Consider the following 20,791-nt stretch of genomic DNA (forward strand, 5'->3'; position numbering starts at 1 on the left):
TGCGTCAAAATCGCATAAGGATTTTCGTCTATGGTTTTCAAGGTGCGACTTTGCAGCGAGAATGCAATACTACCTTCGCGTTCATCAAGAACAAAATGAACACAAAATACACAGAAAGAAAAGACAACAAAAAGACATTAATGTGAAATAAAACTTGTATGATTTTTCAACATGAAACATGTACATGGAAAGATTTTCCTACGATCAAAAAACATTAAAATGTTCTGTGTCTTAAAAAATGTTTCGCGTACAGTGGAGGTTTATTAATTAGTGTGCACTTCCGGTATTTTTCATGGAGATAGGAGAGGTGCGAGTGGGTTTGTCAGAAATGTCATCATAATACAAAATTGATTTCGCATAAGAACTTTTGTTTTAAGGGGGACGGGGTTTCAGGTAAAATGAAGGAATTATGTTTCTTGTGCGTCAGCTTTATCGACAACCCCTTAGCCAGTAGATATCAATCAAATAAAGTCAAAATGTAGCTTCACAATCACAAGGTGAGGGAAGTGTCCACTTTGTGTCAGAGCAATAGAAAGACTTACATGATACGCGTGTAAATCCGTCTTGACTTTTGTTGATGACCTTTGCTATTGAGCTATACCGGTAGTAGTTAGACATGATTTTTATTTAGCAGAGATAAAGTGTCATTAACAGTGACATCAGAAATAACAAGATTTCTTTTGTTCTTTTTGTTTGTGTGAAGTTCATCCAGTAATAAGCCCATTGAGTCTGAATCAGACCCTGAGCCCATGGACATTTCTGAATCGGAAGACGAATCTCTGAAATGGTCGGATGATCAAAATGAGTCACCAGCAATCAAAACCAGCAGTGGTGCTGCTTCATATGCAAACCAAGATCGTTCAAAGTCCTCAGCCAAAGAACAAGCTAAGATTAAGGTACATATATTCATTTAAATCCCCTTTCACCACCATGGTTTGTCCCAAATCCATTGTTTTCTATGGTAAATTGGACCTGTATACAGGGAACTGGGGGTGAAAGGGTTAAATCCACTTTTCTCATCACATTGATCTTTGTGACCCTATCATTATATTACATATGCACCTGCAAATGATGAAACAAGTGACTCATTTCACAAGCAAATTCTTGGCTTTAAACAGGAAAAGAAAGCTATTCATTAGTGAGTATCTGTTGTTTTGACTACAAAGTCTGGTCACTACAGGCTTTGATTTCATGAATTTTTGGTCTAGTCCTAAGCAAACCGTTCAAATCATGTATGTAGCAATAAGTATAAAATGGAATAAAATCAATTGGACTAAACTTAACAATTACGGTAGACTTCTTTTTTAAGTAACATAAACTGATAATGGCCTTGCGATACAATGGATAATCAATCCACTTAAAGTCAAAATGAATATAATTTCAGAAAGTGACCAAGCACTATGTTAGTGATACCGGTAGTACAGAACGCCCAACTGAAGGCATGAAGAGGCCAAAGCAACATTGCATACCATGTTCTGGGTGTAGAGTATTTGAGAAGAAGGTCATACAACTTAAAGAGGAGAATGTTTCATTGAAAAGTGAAATTTCATCTCTTAAAGTTGAACTAGCCAAGAAGACCATGACAGGTAAACCTTTTGTTTTTGTTTTTGTATTTTTAAGTTATAATTGAAGTATATTACATGAAGTTTGATCACTTGGTATTGCATTTGAGTGATGTGGTAATATTTAGAGGAGTTGCATAATAATAGTCAAGACGTTACCACATAACAAGAATACAATATCATATCAATCAAATTTTGTGTAATTACGCATTTCTCATGCATGCATTTCATAAATCAAACATACATTGCTGTAGTACTTAGGGTCAAATGGTTTGGTTACTACCCACAGGGTGTTAGTATAATTCTATGAAGGAGTTGCTATTTATATTTATGGAAATGTTCTCATTGCGTATTGCTTTGCCACGTTGTAAAGAATATCCCAAGGGTCAAGTGAACTACACAGTGTCAAGAGCCTAAAGAGTAAAAAGACCAGAAAAACTTGGTGTTGCTGCATGAAAATCCATGATAGATGTGTAAGATGTACAAGCGTTTTTACAAAACACAGCAAGGTATACACAAAAACATTATTGCCATACAATTCCCCCTTCATTACATATCGTGTGTTATACTGCACCAATGTCTTTATACTTAAAAAACAATATACTTGACTGCACCTTGGATCTGCATATACAACATGGTTGGAATTTTGCCAAGCTATTGTCCTTGATTCCTTTACATGCAGGGCTCGAAATTAGCGGTAGTCCCGCGTCCACAGACTACCAACTTTTCCCTGGGGCTACCAAAACCCATGAAATGGTAGTCCACACGGACTACCAAAGCCTGGGATGTGAAATTACTTAGTGCGATATGTTGATCGCTGTGAGATGACGACAGACGCTCATACAGTCAACTCAGCTACACACAGAAAAACCAGTCTGTAACTTTGTTATGCAAATCTAAAGGCGACAGTGCAGTCGAATTGGTTGCAACAAACTTTCAATAAAATATCATTATCTGAACTGATGTACTTGGATGACAGGCTCGGGAAATGATGGCCAATGAAAATTCATTTTCGTAGTTTTTTAATCACAATGTATCAATCACAATTAAACACAAATTTATAAACCGCGTCCGTAGTACTAAACCCAACACTCGACTTGACCGACTTCATGTGTCAACATGAGTATTATGAATTATTCCGACGAAAAGTGCCAGGCGATGAAACATCGTCAAATGGGGACACCCACTCTGTCAAAGACTCTACTAAACCTGTACGAGTAAAGAAATTTCAACGGTCGTTGATGGTCGGCAGGGAAGGTTGGCTAGAATATCGGGCAGAGAAAGATGCTATGTTCTGCAAGATATGTCGGGGTGGTACGTCGGCATTTTCAAGTGAAATAGGCTGCAGTAACCTGCGGATTGAGGCACTTCGGAAACACGAAACTAGTGCTCATCATCGAAGGGCAGTCGAAAAAAAGTCATTGAAGAAAGTCAAAATCCTCGCCCACTTGTAACGTGCGTATTGGACATTGATCGTTTACAGTATGAGCGGCTTGAAGTTTTGTTCCGCACAGCCTATGTCCGCTAAAAATGAAAAATCTTTTACTGATTTCGAAGACCTGTGCACACTCAAGGAAAGCAACAAAATCAAAATAGGTAGCACCTACAGAAATGATAAGCAGGCAGCGACCTTTATACATTTCATCGGCGAGGTAGTGCGTGACCAAGTTCACGATTGCATCAAAGAAAGCGGACTGTATTCTGTATTGATAGACTCATCAACTGATGCCATCGATAGAGGTTTCCGTGTAGAAATGGGTATGCGCGAAAATCAGTGGAAAAAGAAGCTCGTTTGAATGGCGTCAGACGGTGCTGCCGTCATGGTCGGCGCACGACGTGGTGTTATGACCAACGTGCGAAGAGACGTGCCTCATCTGATAAGTGTGCATTGCACAGCTCATCGTCTCGAATTCTGCCTGAAGGTGGCCCTGAAACAGTCCCCAGTCTATTCCCAAATTGAAGACTTTTTAGTTAACATCTTCAAATTTTACAACAATTCGCCACGTTACCTTGCTGCCCTGAGGGAAGCTGCCGTTGAACTTGGCATCGTGGTATTTAAACCAACTAACGTTTTAGGAACTCGTTGGGTGGACCACCACTAACGCGCATTGGAAGCAATTGACCGTGACTGGAGAGCAATTGTTGCCCACTTGCAGGACATCTCAACGCTCGGTTCGGATCATACTGAAGACTCCAAAATGAAAGGACGAGGGTTTTAGGAGAAAATCACGCAAATCGATTTCATGCGTAACCTGTATATCCAACTTGACATTTATCGCGTACTGAGCCGCATGTCTCTCCTGTTTCAACATAACGACACATCCGTTGAAAGTGTCAAGTTTGGACTACAACAGACAGTAGATAACTTGGAGTTGCTAACAAGAGAACCCGGCCCATCAGAAAGATTCATCAAGGAAACACTTGAACGAGGAGTGATATTTCATGGCGTAGACTTGCATCGACCAGCCAGACGTCGCGGTGAACAAATCTACGGAGAAGACATGAAAACTGAGCTCATCAACTCATGTTTACACGAAATAAATATTCGTTTCCGCTCCTTTGCCGAGGATCCAATAATGGTCGCACCAAATGTTTTGGATTCCGCTAACTGGCCGTAAAACCCCAAAGAGCTACGAAACTATGGTCGGGATGAAATATTTATCATATCTCAGCACTTCCCTGATTTGTTGCGACGTCACACCGAGTTCCAACCCGAGGAAGTTTTAGCCGAATGGACAGGCCTGAAAACGGTCGTTAGTGCTGTGTTGACAACAATCCCAGCACTGCATTTTCTGGATATTTGGCAACGTCTTCTGCTGCAAAACCCCGTGCAGTTTAGTAACGTACTATGGCTGGTAAAAATCACATTACTGATACCGATCCACACCATTGAATGTGAAAGAGGATTTTCCCTCATGGCCCGCGTAAAATCAGATTGGCGTGCAGCCCTAAACACCGCCACGCTCAGTGATTTCATGTGAATTGTCCTACATGGTGATGCGTTAGATGAATTCAACCCAAGCAATGCAATTCAGCGTTGGTTTAACAACGGTGAGCGAAGACGTCGGCCTGATATTTTACCATACGGACCAAGGCAGCGAGGGAGTGATTGCGATCCCGAACTAAATGATAACACTGACTGAAGCAATAACGTACTGTTTCCACGCGTTCCCTTTCCCTTTTTCACTTCGTGAGATCAGATCAGAACTTTTTTGTGTGTAATTACCAGTCTTAAATGTTATGAAGGAAATTTTCGTGATTGCGATCCCGAACTAAATGATAACACTGACTGAAGCAATAACGTACTGTTTCCACGCGTTCCCTTTCCCTTTTTCACTTCGTGAGATCAGATCAGAACTTTTTTGTGTGTAATTACCAGTCTTAAATGTTGTGAACGAAATTATCAAACTCCAACATTCAACTGCACCGACAGCCACATTTGTCATGTTACTGAATCAAGCAATAAAAACCCATTCAATACTAAGTGATATTTTTCTTTTTATTATTTCCAAAATTGATTACAATCTGCAAAGAAAAAGCTGTCGGGCCATCCACAAATCACACTTTCCGAAGTTTACGAGATGATCCCATGATAGTGCATGATAGTGTACTATGGTGGAGAAATATAGCAAAAATTGCCACGAAAGTATTAGGAATATGACTGTACCAAGCTGTCGTCCTGAAATTCATAGCCAATCTATTTTCAGCCATGTAGGCCTATGTCTACACGTGCTGAGTGAAAAGTTGTTGTCATGGCGAACATCAAAATTTGCATAGAAGCTCTGTGTGAATAGGTCGTCAAACTTTTAGGCGTAATTGTTGTCCACTACACAGGTATTGATGTAAACTGACTGTAAAATCAACTTCATCGATAGAATCATGAAAAAATAAATCTTTCATTGCCTAGATATAAATAAAAATATCCTTTACAAAAAAACTCTTCATTCATGCATGGACTACCAGACCTTGTCACTGGGCTACCAACTTCAGAAAATGGTAGCCCAATGGGACTACCAGGGAAAAAAGTTAATTTCGAGCCCTGTACATGGTGTAGGTTCATTTTAAACAAAACCATTGCAATAATGTGGAAATTTACTGGTACTGTGGTTTGAAGGAACATCTGCACTCATTCATTATTCCCAAATCATCAATGCTTCAGAAAAACATAGGACCATTGTCCCTGAAGCTACTATAGACATGGATACAAAATTAAGTATTTCCTGACTGTATGAAATTATCTCACTAAGGGACGGACCATTAGATCTTGGGAGGGGGGGGTGGTCAAAAATAGAAAAAAAAAATTTCAGAGCAGAAAGTTAGGAAAAAAAAATCTTCAAAGTAGTTTGCAAAATAAAAAAAAATAAATAAGAAGAGAAAGGCGTAAAAAAAATCTGCAAAAGTCTTTAAAATTTTGAATTTTTTTTAGATTTTACCGACAGTAAGCAACTTTCTGTATTTTTAATACATCCTCCCGGCACATTTTTAATTTTAATTTATATACTTAGAGTGACTGTATCCCTTATACTTGAAGTTGTGATTATCTTATCTTTTCAGGACTTTTGTATTCTGATCACTTGAACATTATGAAATTATAGAGCCTGTTTTCTACTTGTTTCCTGCGTACAAACCAAGCAGGTACACTAGGTAAAACATTGAAACTATGGTATGGTTGTCAAGACAGAAAGTTGTATTTGCCTTTTAAGATCAATGTAAACAGATGCAGGCCACATCAGTTTCATTTTTTTCACAGCATTTTATTACAATGATGAATGCAAGAATGGGTGAACTAGTGGAAACACGTCAATAATGATAAAACAACATATCAAGTCATTATGTATTATTTTGCTTTTAAAAAGGCATTTTCAATTCTTTTTCTCAAAAAACCGCCTCAAATAACAACAGCAACACATGTTTTAACATTCAACAATACACTACGTAGAATGCCATCTATCCAACAAATCCCAACACAAAAACACATAAAAGGGTTGAACTTTGAAAGTTTCTCGATAGCAAATACTGAATAAATCTGCATGGTTAATCGTTTTTGTGTAGCAAATTTCAAAGAAATTGGACAAGCCCTTTGAGAGATACAGATTTTTTGACGATGAATGGCATAAATTGCCCAAAAAGACAAATATTGGAATTTCAACACATCTATACACATCCAATCAATTTGGACATGCTGCTACAGAGAAATAGATGTGTTGATCAAAAAAGGGCGACAATTGCTCTAAAAACACAAATATGCAAATTTCACTATATTATTTAGCTTATTTTAGCTTCTCAGCTTGTCAAAATCAATTGTAAATCATGAGATATGCATGATGTTTGGTGGGGTGAATGTAGGCATTTCACCACGCAGTAGGAAGGGAAGCCAGGAAACCAAAATAGTCAATTTTCAAAACTATACGAAGCCACTGAGGAGCAAGATGACCATGTTTCAGAGGAAGATGTGTAATCCGAAAAACATAGGGCCAAAGTCCCTGAAGCTACTATAGACATGGATACAAAATTAAGCATTTCCTGACTGTATGAAATTATCTCACTAAGGTCATCCTAGGGACATGTAAACCAAATATTAAAGCTGTCTGACCAGCGGTTTTGAAAAAACAAGGGACTCAACAGTTGACAGAGCTCTGCTGTGTTATGTAGAGAATAACCTTTTGTGACACATGTATTGATGAAGAAGGTGGATATCTTTGATAGCTAATTTCAGGATGGCCTGACCAAAAATGGAAAAAAATTCCGTAAAAATACAGATTTGCATATTTCATCAGACTATATTAGTCTATAATAGCAAATAAACGAGAGTTAATTACATTCTAATTAAAGTAAACAAGACTTGCTCAAATCAAGATTTACGTCATAAAAAACAGCATATCTGTCAGGTTATAAAGAATCTTGAGCTGGTTATCTTTTAATATCAGTAGTTTCATCCTATTAACCAAGCACATTTTAACTTTCAAATTAACATTGTAAGTAAGTTCTGTTGAATAAGTTGAGACTGTAGGTAATCAGAGAAAGCACACAGAAGAGACAAATGTTTGAAACTTAAGAAGTTCAAGGTCATCAAAAGCATTATAAGGAATCATGTTACACTTTCATTGCACTGTTTACACAGATTGCATAATTGCTATAAATAGCACATGAGGAATCTTACAGCCCAGCTTTACCATAAAAACCCTATCACTTTGACCACTCTTTTAATTGACCACTCTATTTTTTTCCTCCAAAAGTAATCTTATTTTATCCTTACCAAGTCAACCATAAATGGAAATTAGAACTTTCTCTATCTATTTATTTGACCACCCTATCATGACAAACTATTATGAGCAATTTCTTTTCAATAACATAAATGGTGGTTCAGAATATATCAAAGTTGGGATTCAGGAAAGTTGCCTTTACACGTTTTAATCCTCAATTCACTATGAACTGTCAAAAAAGTTGAACTTTCTGATAATTCCACACTAAAATTATTTTGGCTTTGATGATTTCCTAATTAATTCAATTATTTAAAATCATATTAATTATTTTTTTCTGGGTGAATTGATAGGGTTTATACAGTACAAGAATTACATACAATGTAAGTCAAACTTTGACCAAAAATGACAAAAAAATTCCTTAAAAATACACATTTGCATATTTCATCACAATTTGAACAAATCTAAGTTGGGTTATCCCTAGGGACCTGTATACCAAATAACAAAGCTGTCTGACCAGCGGTTATGAAGAAGAAGAGTTTTTACCAAAAACACCTTTTTTGGCATTAATTTGCCTATTTTCAACAGTATCAAAAAATTAAAAAAAATAGTTTCTCAAAATCATATTTTTCATCTACACAACAAATATCAAATCAGTAAGTACTGCGGTTCTCAAGATATTTGAGTGGACGGACGCCTCACAAACGGACATACATACATACAGACTGACGCCGGACGGATACCCATCCCAATAGCTTCTATAGACTATAGTCTATAGTAGCTAAAAACAGTATGGTACACCAATACCATAAAAAAACATTTACATTTTCTATATTTATGCACAGTGTTAGAGGACGACGATTTAGACGAATTAGAGAAAGATAGCTGGCCCAGAATGGGTAAAGTTGAGAGAAGGATTGCCCGCATTTTTAGAGTAAGTATTTTGGGTCACTTTTCTTTCTACCGGCAAAGCATCTTGATAATGTTGCTGGTAAGTCTGAAAAAAATAAAGAATTACAAACTCAAATTCTTGTAGTATAAAAAAATTCATTTTAATACAAATAGTTTATGTTTCTAATATGGATTTCACTAAAATAAAATCCATATTTAATGCAAAACTAGACATAACACAAAAATTAGATCCAGCGTGTCAGCTTCAACAAAAACTTAATGAAGATTCAATTTTATTGTCAAAAGTGTAAACCAAATATTTTAGATTTGCCCAGTGTACTTAAGGTATGTTTCTATTCCGCTAGTAGGAAGACAACCCAATGTGTCCTGACATCTAGCTGGACTCTAGCTGTGATATCGCAGCGATACTTGTTGCGTATATCAAACACGCTCGGGTCATCGCCACAGTCCCGCTGCGAGCCAAACTATAGGCTTCTTTGACAGTTTACTACGACACCGACTGGTGTCATAGATTTAGAGCTTGTATTGGGACTGAGTGGTAGCGGTTCATTTCCAGCTGTAAAAAGTCTTGAATTGTTGTCCTCTCATATGTGCTGCTTCCAAGTTGGTGTGGTGCTTAGTGTTTTTGTTGGTGGTATCGTTGAAGTCACGGACGTCCAAGTTCAACTTCAGATTGGTTTTCATGTCTATTAATAAAAGTTATATGTATGATGAAAAGTATTTCGCCCCAAAATGCGTTCGAAGAAGAGTGAAGCGTGAATCGTGCCAAATTGTACTTGTCAGAAAGTAATTGTCAGATTTGTGTGCAGTGAAGTTTTGGCCCGATAATGTTATTGATGCTGCCCTGTTATCAAACGGAGCAACTGTCGTGAGAGTATGTATTGCATCGTCAATGTGTCTGGTAATGTCACAGACGGCATGATGTGGAAAGTGAGAAACTATACTATTGTAATAAATATACAGGATTGCAGTAGAGTAATGCACTGCAGAATGACTCAGAAATATATCGCTGTGTTTAAGAATATCAATAACGTTGTCATCCTTTAATGAAGGGTTCCGGGGGATAGGCTAGTGATATGTTTTGTATCGTGTGTATTCTGGTGAAAGTTGTGACGTTCTTGTAACCTTGTCTGTAACCTTGTTAATAGGCTGTAAAAATTCCATGTCCATAGCTCATTTCATAGGTTGGATTCAATTGGCATAAAATTATGTAGGAAAACTGTTAATCTGTCAAAAATGTTGAAAACAAGCCATATTTGCACCCCTCATTTGAAGTCACAGAGCAGTTGTTTTGGTTAATCTCATTTTTGACACCTCTTTGACACTCAAAGAATCTAAAAATGCATTACAATTAAATAGCAGTCACTCACTCTGAATGCATGTCAAATTTTCCTGAAAAACAGCAAACAATGACTTTCCCTTTTCAAACATTTATTAAAAACTTCAGCTTCAAATATTTAATACACATTATTCCTCACAGACACTTAGCGTTTTTTTTAGCATTATTATTATGATTTCACTTTCTAACTAAATAAGTTTCTAGCATGTACAAATTTATGTTTGTGTACACGCTTACTGAAGTATAAACCACCCACTAGGACTGAATGCGCAATTTTGAACAAGACAAAGACTACACAGTGATTTAATATATGTCCACTTATTAAATTACAGTGCCATGTGGAAAAGCAAAAACAAGGGACACTGTGCATATCTTTGAATTCACTGATATTTTCACATTAACTACAGTAACCAACCCAATGTAATGTTTTCAACTATGACATTTAATTTTCTGTTTCCTTTGTATTACCTATTTTTGAAAATGGCCAGAAATCATAATGACCATTAAAATTTGAATTTACTTGACCATTGTATCACAAAGGGATAGTCTCCCAATGCAGTGAAACCCATCTCCCTTCTAAGGGTAGAAGGGTAGAGTTCAAAGACAATAGAAAGGTATTTTGAGGTCAAGAGTTCCAGCCAGTGGGGCTTTATGAACACACAGCTTCCTGTGTTGATTTCTAAAACAACAATTGCCATGCACATTGTCAGTTTAATATTTTGGAGTTATTCATTTCACTTGGTCACCATTTTTATTTCTCATTTATGAAATTTTATACTCTCCTAATTTACAGGTGTTACCTCTGCAATGAAAAATTCAAGCCGTATTGCAAACCTGGTTGCAATATCACGCTAAAGATCAACGACAATGACAATATTGAACAGTATCGTCTTTACTCCAAGCTTGCCCTGCAGTTACTCAGCCAGTAATCAATTGATGTACATATACTAACACTGACGTACAACTATATGAAAAAATGCTAGAAAAGTTAGAGGAACCCCAGTCATTACAATTCCAAGCAAATCACAAAATCATCATCACTGCTCTCTTGTTCAAATAATTTGACACACATCTGTCCATTCTCTTGAGTTTACCGATGTCAGATTGGCAGCTGTCGCTACGGTGGTCGGTGCAGTTGGAGCGGTCTGACCTTGTTCGGCAGCGAGGAGGTCAGGAGTGGACGACGCCCCTCGCGTCCCTGATCATGCACTGGTCACTGGACGAACGTACGGCGTAACGTACTGCATTACGCGCGGCGTAGACTTCTTGGTTCGTTTTCAAGGAGGCATTGTCGGCGCTTTGGTCCGGTAGATACGGCAGTGAAAGGAGGCAGGGAGTGTTGTAATAGCTTGGCAGACGGCCTGATGGCCTAGAATGAATGAACTTTGACCAGAAGCTTGCAGAAAGGCTTAGGTCATGTGCCGTGTGCAAGAAAGATTGGTAGCCATCTGTCAGTCTGGATTTTGTTCCACTAATAACTTAAGAATCGTTGAGTCTAATGTCATCTAATTTGATATGTAGCATTATCATGATAAAGATCTACATCTGCTTAGATTTTGGTGGGTGTGGCTAATTAATCAAAAGTGCAGATGAAGACAACCTAAGTGTACAATTATACACAGTGTACCCTCACGCTATCATTTATACTCGGGTTAAATCACAATGATGCTATAAATCATGGTGATGGAGAGTGTATCCTTTGGTTGAACAAATACTTTTATCTGTATTACAAAGTCTCAAATTGCCCGAAATATGCATATGCAACATTAGAGTTGCTAGCTCAAGTACAGTGCTTATTACTGTCGCCACGGTTAGCCCATAGGTTGACATGGAACAGATCTGTAAACTGGTAGGGAAAAATAGATACCAACCATCCTATGGATTTAGACATAGAACATGATAACAAAGTGTTCAAAGATGATGTCACAAGTTACCGTGGGGAAATAACAGAGCGCACAATCAACAGAGTCAGCAGAAGTATCAATACAACAGAAGCGATATTGAATCATTATGACAAGGTAGCTACAATCAGAAAAGCCAGTGGAAAACACACGACACAAGATACAACTGATGATGTTTACACATTAGTTGCACAATTTACCGATGCCAGATTGTTTCAGTCGACAACAGGGAGATATCATTCAGCTTTCCCACGTCATCTAATTTGATATGTAGCATTATCCACTCAGTAAATTAGATATGGTAGCGTTTAAAACATGGTTGAGCAAATCTCTGATATTTTTTTCCAATAAGCACTACTACAAAACAGTGTGACAGTACACTACAAATCGTTCTGTGAAGACCAATATTCACCTTACCTGATGGGAGCATGTGGTTATAGGGATATGACCCTGTGTAGTAAAGGTACCCATACACAGTACATTGTTGTCATATACCATAGGATTGTGTGTAAAAATGCTAATAACCATTTGCAGAATATTGTAATTTTCTTGAAAATTTTCAGAAATTACTTAGAACGATGTACTGATTCAAACTAATTCATATAAACACTAGGTGAGTGTGCTTGATTTTCGATGAGATCTCAAAATATTCCTACCATAATTATCCATATGAGCTCAATTGCTGACTTGGCATTTTTTCCTGTGATGTTTTCAGAAAAGCCCCTAAAATTATCAGTACTGTTTCAACAATAGCCAATTTTTTCATTTGCCGCACAATTATTTCACAGAAAAATAAAAAACAAAACAACCCTTCTTTAGACAAGCGACCTAGCGGCCGATATAGCTCTGCTGTGTTTATGTACAGAATAACTATTTTTGACACATGTTGATGAAGAAGGTGGAAATCTTTGATAACTCAATGCAGTGGCCAGAAAAAAGTGGCTAAAATAAGCTGCAAAAATACAAAATTGAAGATTTCATCATACTTTGAATATATCACATCCGATCATCCCTAAGAACATGTCAACCAAAGCTATCTGATGAGTAGTTTTTGAGAATAAAATATTCTGACCAAAAATGGCAACAATTGCCCCCAAAAATAAAAATTGCAGATTTCATCATAATTTCAAAATATCACACTTAGTTCATAAATAGAAACCTGTATACCAAATTTCAAAGCTGTTAGACCAGTACTTTTTGAGAAACGCATTTTTTGACCAAAAATGGGAAAAATTGACCCAAAAATTCAAAATTGCAGATGTCATCATAATTTCAATAAATATCATTTAGTTCATCTATGGAAACCTGTATACAAAATTTCAAAGCTATCAGATAAGTAGTTTTGGAAATACACATTTTTTGAACCAAAAATGGCAAAAATTGCCAAAAAATACAAAATTACAGATTTCATCAGAAATTCAACATATATTACTAAGCTTATCTGTAGAAACCTGTATACCAAATTTCAAAGCTATCAGACCAGTACTTTATGAGAAAAACATTTTTTGACCAAAAATGGCAAAAATTGCCAAAAAAAATTGCAGATTTCATCATAATTTCAATAAATAACATTTAGTTCATCTGTAGAAACCTGTATACCAAATTTCAAAGCTATCAGATGAGTAGTTTTGGAAATACACATTTTTTGACCAAAAATGGCAAAAATTGCCCCAAAAATACAAAATTACAGATTTCATCAGAAATTCAATATATATTACTTAGTTCATCTATAGAAACCTGTATACCAAATTTCAAAACTATCAGACCAGTACTTTTTGAGAAATACATTTTTTGACCAAAAATGGCAAAAATTGCCTTAAAAATGCAAATTTGCATATTTCTGCACAATTTGAACAAATCTGAAATAGATCATCCCAAGGGACATATGTACCAAATATAAAAGCTATCTGACCAATAGTATTGAAGAAGAAGATTTTTAAAGATTTTTTGACCAAAAATGACAAAAATTGCCTTAAAAATACAAATTTCACCACCATTTGAACAAATCTGATTTAAGTCACCCTAAGCAAACTGCACATAAAATTTCAAAGCAATCGACGAGCCGTTTCAGAGAAGAAAATTTTTTTACCAAAAACACCAAAAAATGCCCCAAAAATACAAATATGCAAATTTCACCATGATTTGAACAAACTTAAGTGAGGTCACCCCAAGTGAACTGCATATAAAATTTTAAAGCAATTGGACTTGTGGTTTCAGAGGAGAAGGCAATTGTTGACGGACGACGACGACGGACGACAACGGAAAATCAACCTATTTGATAAGCTCCGCATCGCTGACAGCGGAGCTAAAAAAGTGCACTGAAATTCAACTATTCAAGCCCTCAGTTTTGTTTTACCAGCTGAACGTTTGTCATGGCTTCATTAAATGTACACAGCCATGGGTAGACTGTTGATAGTCCCTCGTGCCTTCTTTTGACCAGAGTCACATTGTTACATAACAATCCAATGCAGATAATCGCCAAAGGCGCGAAGCCGAGGGCCCAGTACTTTTATATCTAGACCTCAAAAACTTCAAAGAGAACATCCCTTTTTCTACTCATATTTCTACTTCGTTTCCATAGGGCAACATTATATTTACAAGCCTGACACCTGACCAGTGTTCCCTCTAAGGTTTTGAGAGGGTGGTCCGTAGGGGGGGTGCCCCCCCTTCCGGCCGAAGCCGGAAGAAAAAATCTATATTTGTGTGGTTTGATTTAAACCCTGTTTAGTGGCTCTTAGAGAAAGGAAAGGACATTTTTCACAACCTTCAGTTTATGACTGATATCACTATAAAGAGTATCTATAACTTTTTTATTATATTTTCAATATGTTTGTTCTGTGTATGAACTATAACTAATTTCAAAACCATGTTGAAATGCACAATATTCAGTTTGCCAACATTATTTTAAACACAGTTGAAAAATGATTAAATTACATGTATTAACAATAATAGAACAAAGATAGAGCTGTCCTTTTAATATCATTTTATTTTCGATTTTCTGCTACAGAGGCAGACAAACACAATAACAGTGCACTCTCATATGCAGGCTAATTAACAGTCCACATCTGACTCTGAGTCACTGGAATGTGGATTATCAAAAATCAGTCTTCTCCTTTTGGCTTGTAGCCAGTTGTTGTACACTTTAGTAGCATCGAGTGATTGGAGCCCTGTATAGCAAAGTTTCACACGGAGAAGCATGTCTAGGTGTTGAGCAGAAAGTCTATTTCTTTGCTTAGTTTTAATCAAGTTAGTTTGGCTGAACCCTCTCTCCACCTCAGCACTGCTGGCAGCCATAACAAGACACATTTCAGCTAGGATAGCCATATTAGGATACTGCTGTCTCTTTACTGGATCCACTGTTAAATCCAAACAAAACTGTAAGGTAAGAAAATGATAAGAGAGAGAGAGAGCAATTAATTACTCTTACATGGACAAATATGAAGAGGACTAATACCAATTTATTTTAGTGATCACTTACTTCTTCTTGAGAGCAGTTCAGATAGGATTCCTTCAGGCAGTATTTCAGGTCATCCCACTCATCAGAAATGGTTTCCAAATCTTCTGCTGGTAGGAGTGTTCTATACCTCCGATACAGTTCCTCTATCTGGTCCACTCCATACAGGACTGACCTCTCTTCAGGAAACAGTGCAGGAACAAATATGTCAAAGTTGTTAACAAATGCAGTATCAGGAAATCTATGCTGCAAATTAATGTTCAGTTCACTGACATTAAAGATAAAACAGGAAGAGAAAGAAGATATAATTTTGAAGTCAAATCAATGCACGATACATATTTCACTGGTAGAAAAATATACAATACATACCAAATGTTTCACATCAGACGTGAACAATTTCTGACTTTCTTCCTTGTTGCCATGTAGTTCTGTCATATCAGGAAGCCTGGACAAAAGTTACTGCATAGAGGGGCCCCAGGTGATGGCATCATCAGCAGCAGTTAGGTAGCGTTCCCTTAAACTATCAATGGTACGCTTCACACTTCTTCCAGCATCAGATGGCCTGATATTTCGTTCCTGAAGAGCCTTGTTGAGGCTGTTAAGTTTGCCTAACAAGTCTCTAAGAAAGAAAAGTGTCAAGCAAAACCTAGAGAGAAATAGTGAATAGTACAAGTTGTAATCAAAGCAACACTTACTATGCAAATGTATGCAGTGATGTACCCGGTAGATTAGTGATGTGGGTATTTTCAACAATTTTCCATAAAAGTTTTTGGCTATTCAAAAAGGTAAGCCGCATTCTTGGTTTGAATACACTGTACTTTACATGTTTACAAGATGACAAGCAGTATTTTACTTGTAGGTAGTTATAGCCGAAAGGATTCCCATTGCAGTTGGGTCTTTCCCAGATTTGGATTCACCAGAAAAATACCAACCAGGACATCATAGGATCTGACAATAGCAGTAACAGCCTCGCCAAGACTCAACCCATCTTATATCATGCACCCTCTTCATCCGAATCTCTTTCTGGTCCAATACACAGAAAATGTCTTTCAGGTTTTCTTGCCTGGTACTGGATCTAAAAAATGTTTAATAAAGTCATTATTAATATTATACCATGGTACAACAAAAAGGTGCCCATGCACTTTAAAAAATTCATATAAATTGGAAATGAAACTGGAAAATGTGTAAGAAAACCAACAAAAGATAATATTACCATACACTTAAAACACATGTCATGGAGATTGGAAGAAGAACACAAACAAAATAAAAAATACTGCTGTTAAAAATCATAGCCATGCTTTAATGTAGTCACTAACCTACTGAAGTGGTTATAGATAGCTTTTACTATCCCTTCAACCTTACTCATATATGACACTTTAGCAAAAGCCTGCTTTGTAGCCAGTGCTTCCCTGTGGGTGACACAGTGTTGCTCAAGAAGAAATGGAGAATCCACCTAAGAAGCGAGTGAAAGCACAGGAAGGTTGCATTTGATATTAAAGTAGATGTGACAACAGTGACAAGTAGATTACAGTTGATAATGAGATTGCATGAGATAAGCAGATTGCAGGTAAAGACTTTGTAGCTGATAGATTTCAGGTAGTAAGGGGTAAGTGGGAAAGCAGGAAAGCACAGTGTAAAACATTTGCAGTAAATTAGAAAATTAGCAGATAGATTATTTGTAGCTGTACTTTTCATACCTTTAGCCTTGCCTGTACACCGTTATACTTGCCCAGCATCACCTCAGCTCCATCACTTGTCCACATTATCATCCTTTCAAGTCTTACATTATTATCATTGAAGTACTGTTTGATGATATTATACAATGAGAGAGCAGTGCATGAGACAACATCAAGGTTTTTCAGGAATTTTACTTTCACTGTGTCCTGAAAAAAAAATAATATTTGTTAATTTCATTCAGAATAATGTGCTCAGTTATTAGGGAAAAAGAGAACAAAAGTATAGGACAACTTTTGACAGGAAAAGAAAAGAGTTGCCCCTTTTTACTGGAAATGTTTACAGGAAAATTGGTCTGATATGTTACCTGATATCTGTACTTCACATACAGCATAAGATTTTTGGTGGTTGAGATGTTCCTTCACATCACTCAATGAACCAAACTCCAAGGCATAGTTCTTTCCCCTGTGGTTTTGATCAATTTCTATGCCTTGTATCTTTAGTAATCTGTGTGAAAATATCAATCAAACAATGCTTAGAATCCTTGGTAAATACATAATTTGACACTTATTTACTACAGTTGACTGCCATCAAAAGAACTCACCTGTGTAATTTCTTTGCCTTGAAAACACTGATATTTTCTTGACATAAGAATGACACGTTTTTGATGAGGGGGATAACTTTAGCCCCACCAACTCTTTGTGCATTTCTGACACTGGCTCCTGCTTCATTGATAAGTGTTGGTTGTCGAGTAGCAGCAATGTGTGTAGCTCTCGTATTATGTCGCTGGAGATACTCTTTTTTCCATCCTTTGTCTGGACATTTTTTCCCGACAGCAAAATTATCTTTGGCACTTGCCCTTCTACAGATTCTACAACGAAACAGATCAATCAGAAATGAATGACATTCCCAAAATAAGATGAAGAGAGTAAAAAACACAAACAGCAATACAATAAAACAGCCACTCAAACGCTAGTTACTCTATGCAACAAAAAAACAAAATCTTTGGGTGCGAAAATTGATATGCAGCATGCAACCGAAATTCATCACAAGCCAGCGGCCTCTCGAGCTGATAGACTACATGTACATGTATGCCCAACTCACAGTGACTTCACTTATTATGTATGTCCGATAGCTGCTTGGGCAGATCGTCCATGTGGCTGCTTGACTGAATTCTAGCCGATGATGTGCCACTATATGCTACGAAAGGTGCAAATCAAATACTACGGAACGATCTCAAACGCGCAAATTTTGCAAGAATACATCTCACAAATCTTTAGAAAATGCCGTGAATATTTCGATACTCACTCGCAAGTTACCGTGTTGCTGACGTCGTCGTAAGTGAAATGTCAAAAAACGTCCCCTAACAGCTCTTCGTTTAGCAGTAGGTTCGGGACCCAAAACTTCGGGATCACTCACATTATCTCCAGTATCTCCCACGACACTTTGAACTTCTTGATCGTTTGAAGGCCTCTTTAGATACGCCAGTATTCCTGATTGCCTCACAGGTGCAGCCATGTCCGTCCATATGCTAATATTTATCGAATGAGTGACGTAGTCACAACGTACACTGAACGTTGGTAACAATTGCGCCGCCAACGAGCGCTGAGCTCAAAACCAGGAAGTACAGTCGGCGCTGATATCGCACATTTCGCCTGAGTTATCGTTACCAAAACTATTATACAGATCGAAATGACTGAAACTGATGAAACTGAAGTTGCGCAAATAATCAAATTTCACTGCGAAAGCAGTCGGAGGCACTGCGCAAATAGCGCGCAAATAAGCCTTAGCGGGAACACTGCACCTGACAATATTTTTGACTTAGGTAGTCTCCACCTTAAGTAATAAGAGTTTGCCAAACCCTTTTTTTCTTTTTTCATATTAAGAAGAATGTAAGTTATATGCTGTACAATGTAATGTACCCAATCTGATTAAAATCCAGCTGTAGTAATGTGCTCGGGATATTTTCGCCCAATACCGTTGTGGTCGTTTACTTTGGCATGGCCTAGCCTCACTACATCTTAACCTGTGTCATAGCAAATCTCGTTGAACTCACGCACTCACGGCTATCCAATCAGAGCGTCTGTTACGTTAGTGTTACTGGAGAAAAGCAAAACAAACGAACGAGAGCAATATGGCGTCGTGTGGTATCGCGCTCGAGTCTGAGTCGAAGCACTTGATGGCCACATTGAGCTGATCAATAGAGAGGTGAAGAGACTGAGTTTGGGAAATCAAAACAAACAATCATGTATAAATCAAGCAGCGTTATACAAAGTACAGATGTCCTTGGTTAGTCATCTCCATAAGGCCAATACTTTATTAAAAGAATTCGGGCATTCATCGAACTCCACGCAGAGAGACAGACTTGAGAAAGGTTTTGTCAGAAATGAGTGAGAGGAAAGTGTTGGAATACATTCCTGGTAGGAAAATGAAATATTGTAAAGTGAGGCCTGTTGCAGACAATTAAGTGCATTGAAGGATATGATGGTTAGACACCAACTAGACTTGTTTGCATGGATGTAGGTTATGTCTAGACTTTTCGGTACAGATACTGTATTCATCACATTGTAAGACCCCATTAACATTTAAGACCCCAAGAATTATTTGATTTGGTTGTAAATCAGAATATTAATTTATAAGACCACTTAATATACACCTACATGCTGTTCTGGAATGATCTGATTTATTGCGAAGAAAATTACATTGGGGCAGGTCATGGACATGTCAGACTTTGTCAAATCTTCTTTGCCACTACAATAAAACAATACAAGTTTAGCAATGTTACGCCCCTTTAACGTGAGTCAACTTTTCTATCTGACACAAAAGTTACAGCTGTGTTGGGTTGCCTGTAATGGAACAATTCTTCTTGAATAATTCACATTAAATTTGTACTAAGGTTCCATGACAAGATTAACCATTTTAATGTAACATTAATGCTCTGTTGCTTAATAGGCTATGTGGAGGTAGACACTAAGCAAAGAATTTACTGACTTTGGCCTATAATCAGTAATTTACTGCCTGATTTCACTGAAGGCTAAAATAAAGAGAATTAATCTGCAGGAAATCAAGTTACTGAAACAAACCAGATATGAACTGAAAATGCTCACGTGTTTCATTATATATTGCAGTTATATGTAAATTTGAACCTCTGCCACATGTTTGCAACTTCATTGAAAATAATATGATCAGTATAATGACGATATTCACTGCCGATTCATTTTAAAGTTCATGAAGTATACAAATATGTAATTAGCTGAAATAAAAATATTAAAGTTCTTAAATTCTGTCATTGTATCACCATTTTATATAGCAAGTGTAATTACCTTTGGCCAAGCTATATATGCCGAACTGTGAAAGCTCATTAGATATGCAAATTATAATTAGCTGACATGAAAATGTGAAATGACTTTCGATATTGTTTTAACCAGGTATAATCATCAATGTACATAGCATGTTTTACCAACTTTGATCAAGTAAATCCAAGTATATATCCGTAATTAGAAAAGATCATTAAATATGTAAATTAGAAATTGGCTGAAGTAAAAATGTTGATGACTTTCAATAATGTTGTATCATAGGATCTTCAATATATGTAGCAAGTTTTGTCAACTTTGTCAAGTCAATTGGGATACACATCCCTAATTAGGAAAGTTCATTAAATATGCAAACTACGAATTAACTGAAAAGAAAATGCTTAAAGCCGCACTTTTCAATCCCAGGTTCTCGCATTAGTGGAGTTCTCCTCCCAG

General features: G+C 37.0%; 1 protein-coding gene and 1 long non-coding RNA gene across 4 annotated transcripts in view; both read right to left on the bottom strand.

The window, feature by feature from the left end:
• Positions 1 to 20,791, bottom strand: part of LOC139125805 (uncharacterized) — a 105,490-nt gene that overhangs the window by 67,546 nt on the left and 17,153 nt on the right. The gene's annotated exons all lie outside the window — the stretch shown is intronic.
• LOC139125925 (uncharacterized) lies at positions 15,737 to 19,656 on the bottom strand. Of its 2 annotated transcripts, XR_011550411.1 has the most exons (5): positions 18,351 to 19,656; positions 17,647 to 17,913; positions 17,410 to 17,549; positions 17,066 to 17,251; positions 15,737 to 16,443 (listed from the first exon to the last, which is right to left on the bottom strand). It is a non-coding gene; the product is annotated as an uncharacterized lncRNA (long non-coding RNA). The 2 variants fall into 2 exon arrangements; XR_011550410.1 differs by having other exon boundaries at positions 17,647 to 19,656.

Source organism: Ptychodera flava, assembly GCF_041260155.1.
Source record: "Ptychodera flava strain L36383 chromosome 3 unlocalized genomic scaffold, AS_Pfla_20210202 Scaffold_26__1_contigs__length_13983176_pilon, whole genome shotgun sequence".
Lineage (NCBI taxonomy): Eukaryota > Metazoa > Hemichordata > Enteropneusta > Ptychoderidae > Ptychodera > Ptychodera flava.